Here is a 13,898-nt window from a genome sequence, read left to right as displayed (position 1 = left end):
GTGTGTGAGTGTGTGCTGTTTTTTGGCCATGTTTTCTTCTTACAAACAAAAAGATACAAAAAGCAAAAATGACTTGTAGTGACACCTTATAATGACCCATGGTCCAAGAAGGAAAGAAATGTAAATATCAAGGCTCATTTTTATTTGTCAGACAAAATATTAAAGGGAAACTAAAGTTCAAAATGATATTTTAAGTAATACAGTCAAATCATGCTACAACAAAATTGATGAGACGTCTGAAAAAAATTCATTGTCGCAGAATTTTGTTGTAGCGAAATTTCATTTACAGACCACGAAATTTGGTAAAATCTGATCATTATGACTCATCCTTTGGTCTCCGCAAACACATGCATTGAACTCTCGATAGCTAACTCAGACATACCTGGCCATACACTGAGTGAACATATTTTTTCACGTATGCCGCGATCAAAATATATAGAAAATTTGGAGCTGAAGTTGAGGTGTGGGTTATGCAACAATTTTGGTGCGCAAGTTTGCTTCGAGGCACGCCTTCATGGCAATGCAAAGATGGCGGCCTTGTGTCAATACGCAGGTAGTTCTTTCTTCCTCCCGTAATTTGCGATCAGGGGTGCCGGTTATATGTAGGGGTCGGTTACAGAGAAGAAAATACAAGATTCAGACAACCCTTCGAGTGTGCAGAGTGCACAACGTTGCGAACGAGCATGCCAAATCATTGCTAGAGATGAACTGATAACTGCAACTGAAAGTGACAAAGCTCCACACAACCGTGGTCATATGTGAATGACAGGAAAGCTATAAAGCTTTGTGTCATTTTATAGCTTTTTTACCTTTAAGCTACAGCTGTGTTAGCCGTGATCATATTCAGTATTGATGAACAAGACGATAGCGACCACATTTTGCTGCGCAGCTGTTGCGGCAAACAGTAGTACCGTTTTCAATCTGTGTGCCCGTGTGCGTGATTAAGAACTGCGTTGTTGATATCTTTGTCCGCATCGTTACGGCAAAAAATGGGTTGAGTCAGTGCGCATTGAGAGCGGGCGTACTTTTGTGGTCGCCTATGATTACGTTCGACATGACTGCATTCGTATTTGCAGCGGCTGCCGCAGAGTATAGTTACACTGAGACTGTGTGCGCCTTCACGACACATGGTTGTTATTCACGATCGCATGGCTAGTGACGACGAGCAGTAATTTTGTTTTGAGCGCGACGTCGAAAACATATGGCGGTGTTCTTGAAGATCGTGGCCCGCATTAAATCCATTGGCATGGTGGATGGGCGAGCTGTTGCCGGGCGTCTCAGTGGCGATAAATTTAGTGTGATGTGCATATGTGGCAGCAGAAAGCACATCTCCAATAAAAACATGGTTGTTGCGATAGACACATGGCCATATAGGGCCGTGTGTATGTCACGAGCCGTCAAGAAATGGTTGAGTTGGTCAGGAAACTTTGCAGCAATCCTAGGCAAGTTTCTCTTTTATGGGGTAGTACTCACAAAAACTTCATTAAAGTGGAAATATCCAGTAAAAGTTTTCATTGCGATGTGACATTTTTCACATTGTTTTCTATGGGCTGCTGATGGGGAATAGAAAATTACTCGTTGTAGCGGACTTCATTGTAGCAGGATTAGACTGTAGGAAAGTACAATTTCGGAATCCCAAACACACTACTCCTACCATGACATGATGGTTCGAAAGCGCGTAAAGAGAGTGCAGGTGGAGACGCCACCTTGAGATTCCCGCAACACACACCATGACCTCATAGATTTAGAAGGTGTCTCCTATGTAGATTTTATAAGATGAAGCACTCGCATAATTTGACCACCCATAATATTAAGCCAGCTTTACTTTCTCTCTATAAATATACTCGCATATTTCACGCATCTCAAGCCACCTAAGCCAGCTCGCCAACGCGCGTATGAAGAGACCTTTGGATGAACGCACCCCTCACCGAGCAGGCAAGCGCAGTGATACATAAGACGGGCTGCTAGAGTTAAGTCCATTCTTCCAAGGACTTCACTCAAAATACTGTCCCTAGAATACCGTACTCGAACACCTAAACCTGTTGACAGATGGTCGGAACTGCAACAAGCGTCTGCCTTCCTCTATCTCCTCATCTCTTCCATCATGAGAATGCACGGCTGCAATATGGCACTGACTGTTTTTCGCATCAGAGGCATGCATCTTTTTCAGTGTTGCCAAGTTAGTGGTTTCTCCGATAAATTTAGCAGGCTTTTGACATGCATAGCAGGAAAAATTGATGTATTGCGGGAGGCGGGATTCTTAGTGGTTTTGAAGCCTTCCTAGCTTTTCTTTCGCGGTTTCCGTGGGTCTCCAACTAACAACACCAAGAAGCGCATGGCGGAAATGAGGGGTGCACCGCAAGAAAAGACAACTCTTCTGATAACCTTGGGTCCGCTTGACATAGAAACAGTTTTTAAGCCTCATTACGCCTTGGGATATGAGGTCACAAAGCCCGTACACCTGTGAACGATGAAAGCGGGGTCGTTTACAAAGTACAGAGGGAGGATTGTGATGGTAATTCGGCAGAACGGGCAAGATCAATAAGAAATAAGAAAGCCTGGTTTTTTGAATGAAGCTGAACGCACATTTAGAAAGCAGTGTGTCAGATTTCTGTCTCTTCTGCTGAAACAAGTTTCACTGCTCTCAGTCGGAAAATGTGCAAGACGAAAAAAATTGCTGCCATTGAAGCGCAATCAGTAGCGTACCAACTCTTTCGCGAGTGGGGGAGCAAACCTACCTGACTCGTCAGCCTGTGTGTGTATATAATATTAATGAGATCTAACAGACAGTAATGCCAAGGAATGTACAGGGGAAGTTATTAGAACCAATGGAATGTAAATAAGAAGAAAGAAAAGTGGATGAAAAAATAACCAGCCGTGAACAGGAATCGAACCTACGACCTTCGAACAACGCGTTTATATATATATATACACACATACATATAGTCACACGTATAGAAAGGTACCTCAAGCACGTGTGCAGAAATTACACAGAAGACAGAAGGAATGAAGACGTTGTTGTGGGGCTGTGTCTGGACTGCCCTGTTGCCCTGCGTCCTTGCACACTGTGTGCAGTGTTAGCCCAACCGGCGTTACCTTATTAAATACTCCCCGTTACTTATTTTTGGTGGAGGTGCTGGGTAACATTCCGACTCTGTATTTCCGTAGAGGACGTCCTCTTTGTCCAGCCACGATGCCTGAAGGCAGTGCGCCGTCCACTCAGTCTACACCTGCTCTGTCACCTGTTATCCCTTCCCATCTTCTTGACCCAGGTACATTTTACGGCACCGACACAACTGACGTTGACGAGTGGCTCGCCTTATATGAGTGCGTCAGCAAGAAATACAGGTGGGATGAGACGCTTATGCTGGCCAACATCATCTTTTACCCGCAAGGTACTGCACGCGCCTGGTACGAGACGCACGAGGAAGACCTGAAGAGTTGGGACGTGTGCAAGCAAAAGCTCCGCGACTTGTTTACGCAGTCAGTTGCTTGACAAATGGCAGCCAGGCAGGAACTCGCATCACGAGTTCAATCTTCCACCGAGTCGTACGTCCCCTATATCCAAAACGTGCTTGCCTTGTGTCGAAAGGCCGACAAAGACATGACCGAACTAGACAAGGTTAGCAATGTGTTGAGGGGCATAGCTGACGATGTCTTCAACATTCTGATCTGCAAGAATTGTACCACCACTGACTCCATTGTTAGTGAATGTTGGCGGTTCGAACAAGCCAAAAGCAGGAGAATCACTCAATGCTTTTCCCGACTCCCGAACACTGCTGAAACTTTTTCCTGCGAGAATCCTGTGGTGCCACGTCCATTCGTGGATCCTCCCAACATCACAAGAATTGTTCGTCAGGAGCCGGAAGCCATGGCTCCGTCCGCTTATCAATCCCTGTGCCTGACAACTTGGCCCCATATCTCTTATTCAGGCTGTTGTGCGACAAGAGTTTGCCAACATGGACGTCTTAGTTCCCCAAAACTCCAGCACTCACTAAAATCCTAACACTCACCACCACGCCGTCCCACTTGTTGCTGCTGCCGCGTCGGTACCACGGTTCTCATCACGCTATCGAAATCCATCTGAGTGGCGCACACAAGATGATCGACCGATATGCTTCTCTTGCCATCGTGTTGGCCACATTTCCCGCCACTGCTGCAACAGATGATCTTTCCGGCAACGTTTTCTAGACAACCACCGACAGGATCTTGGGCAGTATTCGCCACCTCGTTTTGCCGATGACCACCTTCAAGACTTCCCACCTAGCCATTCTGTGCTGCGCTTCGAACCATCCTACGCTGATGTCATCGCCCAGATAACCTAGTCCAGCTGCTCGCCCTCACCTCAGGGTCGCCAGCCGCGTTCCTATCAACGCCCTCGCTCCCCGTCACTGGCATATTCTGGGCAGAACTCGCACCGAAAAACCTCTACCTACCACTAATTGCAGACGAAATTTACTTGGTGTTCTTATCGATGGTCTGACCGTTACAGCTCTAAAAGACACTGGTGCCCACGTATCCATTATGAGTTCACGTCTTCAATTCCACCTGAAAAAAGCTTTTACCCCTACCATGTCTTCAACTGTGAGAGTACCCGATGGCAGCCGAACATCAGTTTCTGCAGCTCGAAAACGGCTACGGTCCGTGGAGTGTCTACGATTACAGCTTCAGGCCGCTGTGTAGCTTTCTATGTTGCCATTCCCACTTGTTCCTGATGGCGACTACTTAGCAACTCCACTCATTGACCTGACCTTTTCCCGGAACATCATACTTCCTCATACTATAGTGAAGATTAGCGACAACAAGACGCTTCTTCCTGTCCTCAACTTCTCCGTGTCGACCCAGGTCCTTCCTCAAGGTATTGCCTTAGCAGAACTCTCCGCTCTAGAGCAATGTACAATTTCATCTCTCGCTCCTGACATCAAGACCGTAGCCGAACCTGTTGCAGCCGCACAGAATAGAGCTTTCCTACACAAAATGATATCAAACGACCTGTTGCTGTCACAAGTTGAAGTGCTCCATGGTCTTCTGTTTTCTTACCTTGACATTTTTGATATTGACAACTGTTCCTTGGGCTGCACGAGCGCCGTAGCCCATTATATCGACAATGGCGACACCAGTCCCCTTCATAAGCGTCCTTACCGTGTGTCTCAAACAGAGCGCCAAATAATCCAGAAGAAGGTAAAAAAAATGCTCAACAAAGACGTCATAGAGCCTTCAATCAGTCCTTGGGCATCACCTGTTGGGCTTGTTAAAAGAAGGACAACACCTGGCAGTTCTGCGTCTACTATCGCCATTTCAATCGAATAAGCAAGGAGGATGTTTATCTTCTACCTCGAATTGATGCGCTTGACTACCTTCATTGTGCCAAGTATTTCTCTTCCCTGGACCTACGATCTGGATATTGGCAAATTTCAGTCAATGACTGCTACCGCCAGAAGACGGCATTCATAACGCCCGACGGGCTTTATCAATTTAAAGTCATGCCTTTTGGGTTGTGCAATGCGCCAGCAACTTTTGAACGCATGATAGCCTTCCTCCTTTGCGGTTTTAAATGATCGAAGTGCCTGTGCTATCTAGACGATGTGATCATTTTCTTGCCAATCTTTGAAAGCCATCTTTCACGTCTGTCGGCCATTCTTGATGTTTTTTGCTGTGCTGCTCTCCAGCTTAACGCGTCTAAGTGAACCTTTGGACGCCGTCAGATAAAGCTACCTGGCCACCTTGTTGACGCTACTGGTGTACAACCTAACCCTGATGAAGTCCGTGCTGTGCACGAGTTCACGGTCCCACGTTCCACGCAAGAAGTCCGCAGCTTTTTGGGAATCTGTTCACATTTCTGCCGTTTTGTCAGCAACTTCGCAGAAATTACTCAGCCCCTCACGAATCTGCTCAAAAAGAACATGGCTTTTTTCCTGGCGTGAAGACCAAGAACATTCTTTTGCATTGTTGATTTCTGCGCTCACATCACCACCTGTGTTGGCTCATTTTGACCCAGCCGCTCGAACGGAGCTTTGCACCAACACAAGTGGCCATAGCATAGGGGCAATACTCACACAAATGCAGAATGATATAAACCGTGTCATAGCGTACGCTAGCCGCCTATTTTCTCAGTCAGAAAGGAACTACTCAATTACTGAGCGAGAGTGCCTGGCTCTCATCTGGGCTATCGCGAAATTTCGTACGTACCTATATGGATGCACGTTCGCAGTCATCACAGACCACCATGCATTCCGCTGGCGGTCAACCATTAAGGATTCAACAGGAAGACTCGGGCGATGGGCATTGTGATTGCAGGAGAACACATTCTCTGTAGTGTACTTGTACCGCCGCAACTTACAGCCTGATAGCGAGGAACTTTTGCTCGTCATCCCATGTCATCTGTGCAAGGACATATTGCAAGAACTTCACAACGCCCCAACTTCGGCACGTTTAGTGTCTCCAAAACCTATGACCGCGTCCGCTGACGGGTATTTTAGAAAAGCCTTTATCGTTCCGTTCGCCGCTACGTTGCAGCGTGTGACCTGTGCCAGCGTCGGAATAAGCCTACGGCTCTCCCTGCCGGTCGCCTTCAACCTATTGAAGTCCCAGCCGAGCCATTTCATCGGGTGAATTTGGATTTGTAAGGTCCCTTCCCAAAATCGGCAACGGAAAACAAATAGCAGTAGCTACGAATTATGCCACTCGGTATGCAATTACTCGAGCGCTACCAACCAGCTGCACGACGGACGTCGCAGATTTCCTACTCTATGACATCATCCTTCAGCATGGCGCTCCTTTTCACCTATTCACGAACCGTGGCCGCTGCTTCCTGTCTCGTGTGGTTGATGACCTCCTTAGATCCTGTGCTATGTGGCACAACTTTACGACTTCTTACCATCCTCAGTCTAATAGACTTACTAAACACCTCGACCGCACACTGACGGACATGCTTGCTATGTATGCTTCTTATGACCACACCGATTGTGACCTCCCGTTCGTAACTTTCGCCTACAACTTGTCGCGTCATGAAATTGCCGACTACTCACCATTTTATCTTCTCTTTGGCCGTGGTCCCTTACTACCTTTCGATACCCTGCTTGCACATGACCTTCCGTCCACCACTTCGTATGCACAAGACGCCATGTCTTGTGCTCTTATCACACGTACAGTAGCCCGCGCCAGGTTCTCATCATCCCAGAGAGCACAAAAGGTCACTCTACGACAGCCGACATAGGGATGCCGATTTTTCTCCGGGCTCTCTCGTGCTACTGTGGCTCCCATCTCGTTGTGTCAGCCTGTGCGAGAAACTTTTATCGCAATACGTTGGGCCTTATCGAGTTCTGCGCCAAGTCCCACCTGTCACCTATAAAATTTCTCCTACTAAGAACTCCACTGTTACATCCAGAAGTGATATTGTGCATGTTTGTTGCCTGAAGCCCTATCACAACGACCCGTCCGTCTAATAACAGCAGGCACAGGGACGGTGCTTTGCCGCTTGGGGTAATTCATGAGTATAGAAAGGTACCTCAGGCATGGGTGCAGAAATGACACAGAAGGATTGAAGACGATGTTGTTGTGGGGCTGTGTCTGGACTGCCCTGTTGTCCTGCATCCTTGCACACTGTGTGCAGTGTTAGCCCAACCGGCGTTAACTTATTAAATGCTCCCCGTTACAATAAATGAATAAATATGTATATATATATATATATATATATATATATTAGAAGAGAGAACTTCATTGACGCACTCACACTTTGGTATGAATTCGCATACACAGAGGTTGTACGTGCGACGTGCTTTTTTATATACCCCGAAGTTCAATTGCACTTTAACAGGCTGAGGAATGGAGTCCTTACCCCAATTTTTACGTCGAATATGCGACGCTCGTCTTGCTGTCACGCCTTTTTCTCTGATAATGCTTTGGCAGTTAACATTCACAGGTACTTTAATAGTTTAACAAATTTATCATGGATGTTGGTCATCGGGATAGAGATGCACCAAGCGGCAACGAGCATAAATTCACGTTGAATGGGGCTATAGCTGCCAAACACCAAAACATACATTTGACAAGCCTCTTTTATCAATGTACAGTAAACATTTAATCACCCCGGTAAAGGTGCATTTGACTTTCGTGTTATATGCCGATCCCTCTGATGGAGGCATCAACCATGTTTTTTTCAAGGAATGATTGCTGTTATATTTTTTCATAATAAGTATTACACTTTCTTGCATATATTTAGGCATGTGTGTGTTATAATTTGCCTTATTTACTAATAGTCTGAATACTATATCTGGAGCATGCAATTATTATTATTGCTGTTGTCATATTCCTTTTATTAACTTATTATCAACTTCTCGACCATTTTCTAAATACATACTTTGTGGTGTTAGGGGCGTCGTACATTGTTTACACTCATAGTATTTGTATTTAAAATTTCTGAACAGGCCCCAGGAACCTGCAAAGATACACCAATACAAACGGTGTAAACAAAGATTTCCTATGAAAGAATTAAATGTGGTCAATTATAATGTTAAACTATGCCTAGTTGTTTCCTTTTGTTTTTGAAATAGTCCTTAGCTGTATATGATTGGTGTAAACAGTCTTTGTCGTGCACACAACATCAGCTTGTTACGTGAGGCAAGAAATGACACGAAAATGACCCATCGCCTAATGGCCACTTATGCCCAACCATGTGAAAAATAAGAGAATGAACTATTTTCAATAACACATATTGATGCCATTGGTTCATTGGCATTTAAAATTTTCTGTGTGCCACAAAATCACCTGCTTATTACATGACGTTACAAAGCTGGAGATCATCTACTTCTTAATCTGATTCAAGCAGGCTGAAGATCATCTCCTCCTCAATCTGATTCAAGTAGGCTAGCTGCCAATCACATAAGCAGCGGCTACATATAGGAGCTGGCAAGATGGATTATGAGTTTAATAAAAGATTTTCACTTGCAGCATAATGGTGTTTAGTAGTTTGTGCACGTATACATCTCTGTAAGCTCATACTTGCTGAGAAAAATAGGAATAAAAAGAAATAAGCAGCGTTGCATGTGTGTGCTTTTTTGTGTCCGAGATGTATTTTTAGTTGTAAAAGACAATTCAAGTTAAGTGATAATCAACTAGCCCGACTCTTAACTAAGCCTCCATAGTGCTAAAAACCACAATACATCTATATTCTTTGGACCTGTGGGTCAAGTTGTGGGGCAAGCTTAAAATCTGTGGTTCCTACAGAGCTCGAGTCCACTGCTTTATTCGTGGCCAATTTGCAAGCTGCCGCTGTGGCTCCAAGTTACCTTAAGCAAGGCTGATCAGGTCTATCATAAACTAAAGCGGAAACAATTTTGGGCATTTCAGTACGAAAAAACTTAAACATCAAAAACGATTTGTCACACTCATCTCGCAACAGCTTTGACAGAGCACCGGTGATGATATATCCTTTTGGAAGAAAATTATTTTCTGAAAGCAGCAAATGTGTTGTTGACCGGTCCATGAAAAGTTTGCTCGTTCCCATCCGTAACTGCATCAACAAGTCACAGCAGAATAAAAAAATGAACAAGGGATTTAATATTATATGGCTCTTGTTCAGTGCTTGCCTGCTCTGCAATACTACAGCGCAAGATGCGAAAGCGTCGCATAGGTGATCCACACTGCAAAGAGCCTACAAAGATAATCATCAAAGTGGAAATGTTGGCGAAATTCCGCTATATCATACGTTGCTTCGTAACATTTTCGTTCTCCCGTAAGAACATAATTAATTGAGTGATTACTGTTGTGACAGAAAACTTCGCCCTACCAGTTGGTTTACCCACTGTGCAGCCAAGAGTGACCAGGGTCGAAAGTGGGGGGCTCAGCCCCCCCCTGCCACTTTTCTCAGTGGGGGGGGGGGGGGGCTGGTGCCCCCCTTGCCCCCCCCGGCTGATACGCCTATGAGCACAACGGTGACTCTTGTTAGCTGGAGCAACCACGGGAGCACAACTTCATTCTCGGATGAAGTTCACAAGTACAGGGATGCTTCAGACAAGAATTCTTTCAGCGAGCTGAGCGAGTTTGCAATATCTATGCTGGTGCTGCCCGGGTTGAATGCAAAGGTATAGCACGTGTTCAGTGAAATTAACATTATAAAATGCAAGAATAACAATAAAGTATCTACAGAGATGACAAATGCCGTATTAACTGTTCGAGCTGGATTCCGAAGGTTAGGCAAATGCCGCTAATGCTACAAACTGCCCGAAAATGTGGTGCGAAAGATCGCAACGTTGAAGGCTTGCGTTGGCAGCAGCGCTGAGAGCCCACCAGGAACCAGCAGCACAAGCGGTATGAACGGGCCACCTCCTAGCTGCTGAGGGCTCCAACGAAGCAAAAGACATGTCTTTCTTTTCTTTTTGTAAAATAAATATACTTCCGCTACGTTCGCTAGGTTGTTCTTGTGGGAAATAAAGTATTAACGCATGGAGGAAGGAAAGAATCTTCATTGATAACGTCTTGAAGTGGACTCTAAAGTTGTCATTGTTTTTCTATTCCTATTCACTGTGGCTCACGGTAGCATGAGGCATTTACCAAGCAATGTGTGCTTTAACTTGTAGTTTATCAGAATAAGTTTAGTACACCATATCTTGCTCAAGTAAGTTTGTATAAAACTATGAGATAATCTAGGTTACTCTACATTCTTGTCTTTGTTCTGTTTTTGGGCTGTATCATCGTCTAAGTTGAAAGAAATCACTGCTTTACATTTGAAAATAGAAGTTTCTAGTCAGAATTTTTGAGTTTATTTTAAAAAAGTTATGCATTTAGGGCATAAATATGGAATTAAGCGGGTTTTAGCTGCTTTGTAGGGCTCCTGTTGCGGGTTTTTTATTTTTGACTTGGCAACACTGTTCCCCTCGTTCTCTGCTTCAGCGCTGCAACGCATGGTTATAGCATGGTTAATTTCGGATGTTGAGGCTCTATCGTTCATCCGTTGCGTTTTTACTGTTCTCCTTGTGATGGGCTACAATAATTATATATACGGCAAAATTCATGCTCGCAGTTGTTGCTCGCGAAATTCTTCAAGGTGTGACGTTGAGTACGGATCGAGAAAGCAGAAGTGCGCTTGCTTGCCAATACAAATTAGTTTCCTGTCGTTGAAGACCTTTTCAATTACATGCTAAAACTTAGGTCTTTCTGTATCGCCGTATAGTTGGACCCGGTTTCTCCCAGCAGGCACATATGCAGGGGGGAGGGGGGCAGAAGGGCCCGGACATTTACCGAAATTCGTCCAGTAGGTCAATAACACCAGAGTACACAGGCACAAGTACAAGTAGCAGCGTGCGCATTTAAAGAAATGAAAAGCAAATGCTATTTAAGGAACTAATCAAGAAAAACTACCAAAAAACCTTTATTTTTAAAGCACGACAATGCTCACCGAGAAATTCAGCGTCTGGCCTGTGAATCAACACCACAACAGAAACACCACTCACTCATATGTCTGAGGTGTCGGCAAAAGACATTGCCCATACAGGAAAGAAGACATTCAAGTGAGACACAAGCCTATATTCTCATTACATATTGTCAAAGACCATACACCGAGGGAGACAACCAAAGGCAGTATATAGAGCTTGGAAAAAGGCCCCTTAGTATAGAAACGGCTTCGACAACCCATTAACCTGTCGGCTTCGACTCATGCCTATGCGAACCCTATGACCATTTGTCCGCTGCCTCTAATTACGGGCTCCTGGGAGCCTGCGTAGAGAAAGAGTAAACAGTGTAAACAGTTTGTACAGTTGCGACACCCACCTGTTAAATGGGTGTTTATGTGGCTATCCAGTTATTCGTCTATTGCATGCCTATGGCAGCGCCATAGTTGGTGAACTTGCTAATCACTCTCGGGAAAGTAAGCGGACGATCACCATTCTTATTTACCACATACGTGTGCTACCTCTTTTTTCGTGTTTTTGTTTCTGTCAAAAAATAGCAACGTTCCTCGTATGTGTGGTGCCTGAAACATTTAGGGATGTCTATTAATTGCTCTGGGGTGGGGTGCTCGACGACTAAAATAACTTGTCCGCAACACGGTTTTACTTATTTACCGCAAGGCCTTATGGAAAGAGCGACGGAAGCAATGGATCACCACCGGGCGTTGGGACAGACGAGTCGCTTTGACACTGTTCGAGTTTATGCGTCTCTTCTTGTTTTCAAGCTTTCGTTCTGCCGTATCGACACCCATTGGATGCACTTGATCATGTTGACAATGGTAAACATGGTAAACGATGAAAGTTATCCTAGCCTTAGCACGTGTTGGTTCGGTTCGACTGCCGTGCAAGGTCACTTTGCTCGAATGTTCTGTATTTATTCTTTACATAATGAGCAATGCGCCAATTGTTGATTTCAGAAAGAACATCCAGTGAATTAGACATCACTTTTGTAATGAAAACAAATCAAATGTTCACCACGAGCTCCACCTCATATCTGGGCTTTGTTATGCTGGTCTGCACGAAGCTCCCTGCACGAAGCTCCCATCATATTCAACGGCTTGACAGTTCACTCCACGTAGACAGCAGCGCTGAATGTTCGTTCTCCTTTGCAGTAGGAGGTGACCACATGCCTCCTTGCCGACCCTCAAAACTTGTCACTGCTCCCACAGTATCATACTTTTCTACAATCAGATGACCACACTACATCATCAAACACGTCTCCTCTGGACGAGCGAACAATGCCATCCCTTGAGCAACAGACTTCACTAACTGATGCCCCACTGACTGATCCTCTGTGCCTCCATCGCCGCGTGCTTGGGCCCGGGCCTGGAAGCCAAGGAAGCTTCTGCATGACTCATGTATGCGTAGCACAGCGAAAGCTCAAGGGAAAGTGCCACATCCTTCTCACAGATTTATCTGCTGAATAAGATGACTTTGAATCGTCTGTACCATTTTGATTTCTCAAGTTCTCCCAATCTTGCGCAGTGTTGGGGCTCAAGGGTAAGGAAGATGTTACAGCTGCCTCCAGTTTATTCGGAACGTGTCCGGCTGCTCTTGATTGGTAGCTGGCCCTCGTCACCGAACCCATTCTTTGTAATGAGGAAATGAACTCTTGCAGGGCATACTGAGGTTCATTTGAAAAGAAAATTTAGATTTCATGAGTATAGATAAGAAGAAGAGAGTAATGTACAACAGTCTTCAGCTTATATAGCCAGCCATTGAACAACCCTGAGGCACATGGTGTCCGCAGCTCCCGCAAATTGGGTGGCTCAACGACCCGGCAGTGAGCATCAGAGTTCGCAGAGTGAAAGGGGAGGGAAGAGTGTCGCTGTCCTCCAGGGGTGCAAACACTCATCCAGATGGACTTCCTAATGGCTTTGTACATGCCTTGATTGTCACACTCCCTGAATATTTTCCTGAGTGACGCCTCAGCTGTGCAAGACATTCGATGGGCCTTTGGAACAATTAAGGGGGCACGTTCATTCGGGTGTCACCCAAAAGGACAGCTGTCCTGAAAAAAAGTCTAGAAGCGTATATAAAGTCATTCAGCCAGCTGCGCCGATATTATGAAACAAAGTGGATGGAACATTACAAGGCAGTTTCATTGTTTGGAGAAGCGCTTTCCGAGATCGCTCTCTCATAGACACTTTCCGTGACAAAGCAACAGCGTCCACTGCTCATTGCCCCCATCAGGGAATCTCTTCATCCAAATTTCTTATATGCCTCACTGTTAGTGAGACACTAGACCTCACACACAACTTGTCTGTGTATCCGCAGAGCCCATATATTCACATGAGCATCCCCTTGGAACAGGTTGGCTTGGAACTGACTAAGCTGGAAGAGATGGGAACTAACGCGTAGGCAGAATTCCACAACATGTTTTCATATGTCAAGACAGAGCAGTGGAGTTCGGAGTGAAGTGCGAGATTCTACGGGTGGTAGCAACACAGAGCT

The 13,898-nt window shown here is 45.2% G+C and overlaps 1 protein-coding gene across 8 annotated transcripts in view; it reads right to left on the bottom strand.

Annotated features, from left to right (window-relative positions):
* LOC119175608 (uncharacterized) overlaps nucleotides 1–13,898 on the bottom strand; it is a 497,980-nt gene that overhangs the window by 14,310 nt on the left and 469,772 nt on the right. The gene's annotated exons all lie outside the window — the stretch shown is intronic.

This window comes from Rhipicephalus microplus, chromosome X (assembly GCF_043290135.1).
Source record: "Rhipicephalus microplus isolate Deutch F79 chromosome X, USDA_Rmic, whole genome shotgun sequence".
Lineage (NCBI taxonomy): Eukaryota > Metazoa > Arthropoda > Arachnida > Ixodida > Ixodidae > Rhipicephalus > Rhipicephalus microplus.
This window is presented reverse-complemented; position numbering and strand designations above follow the sequence as displayed.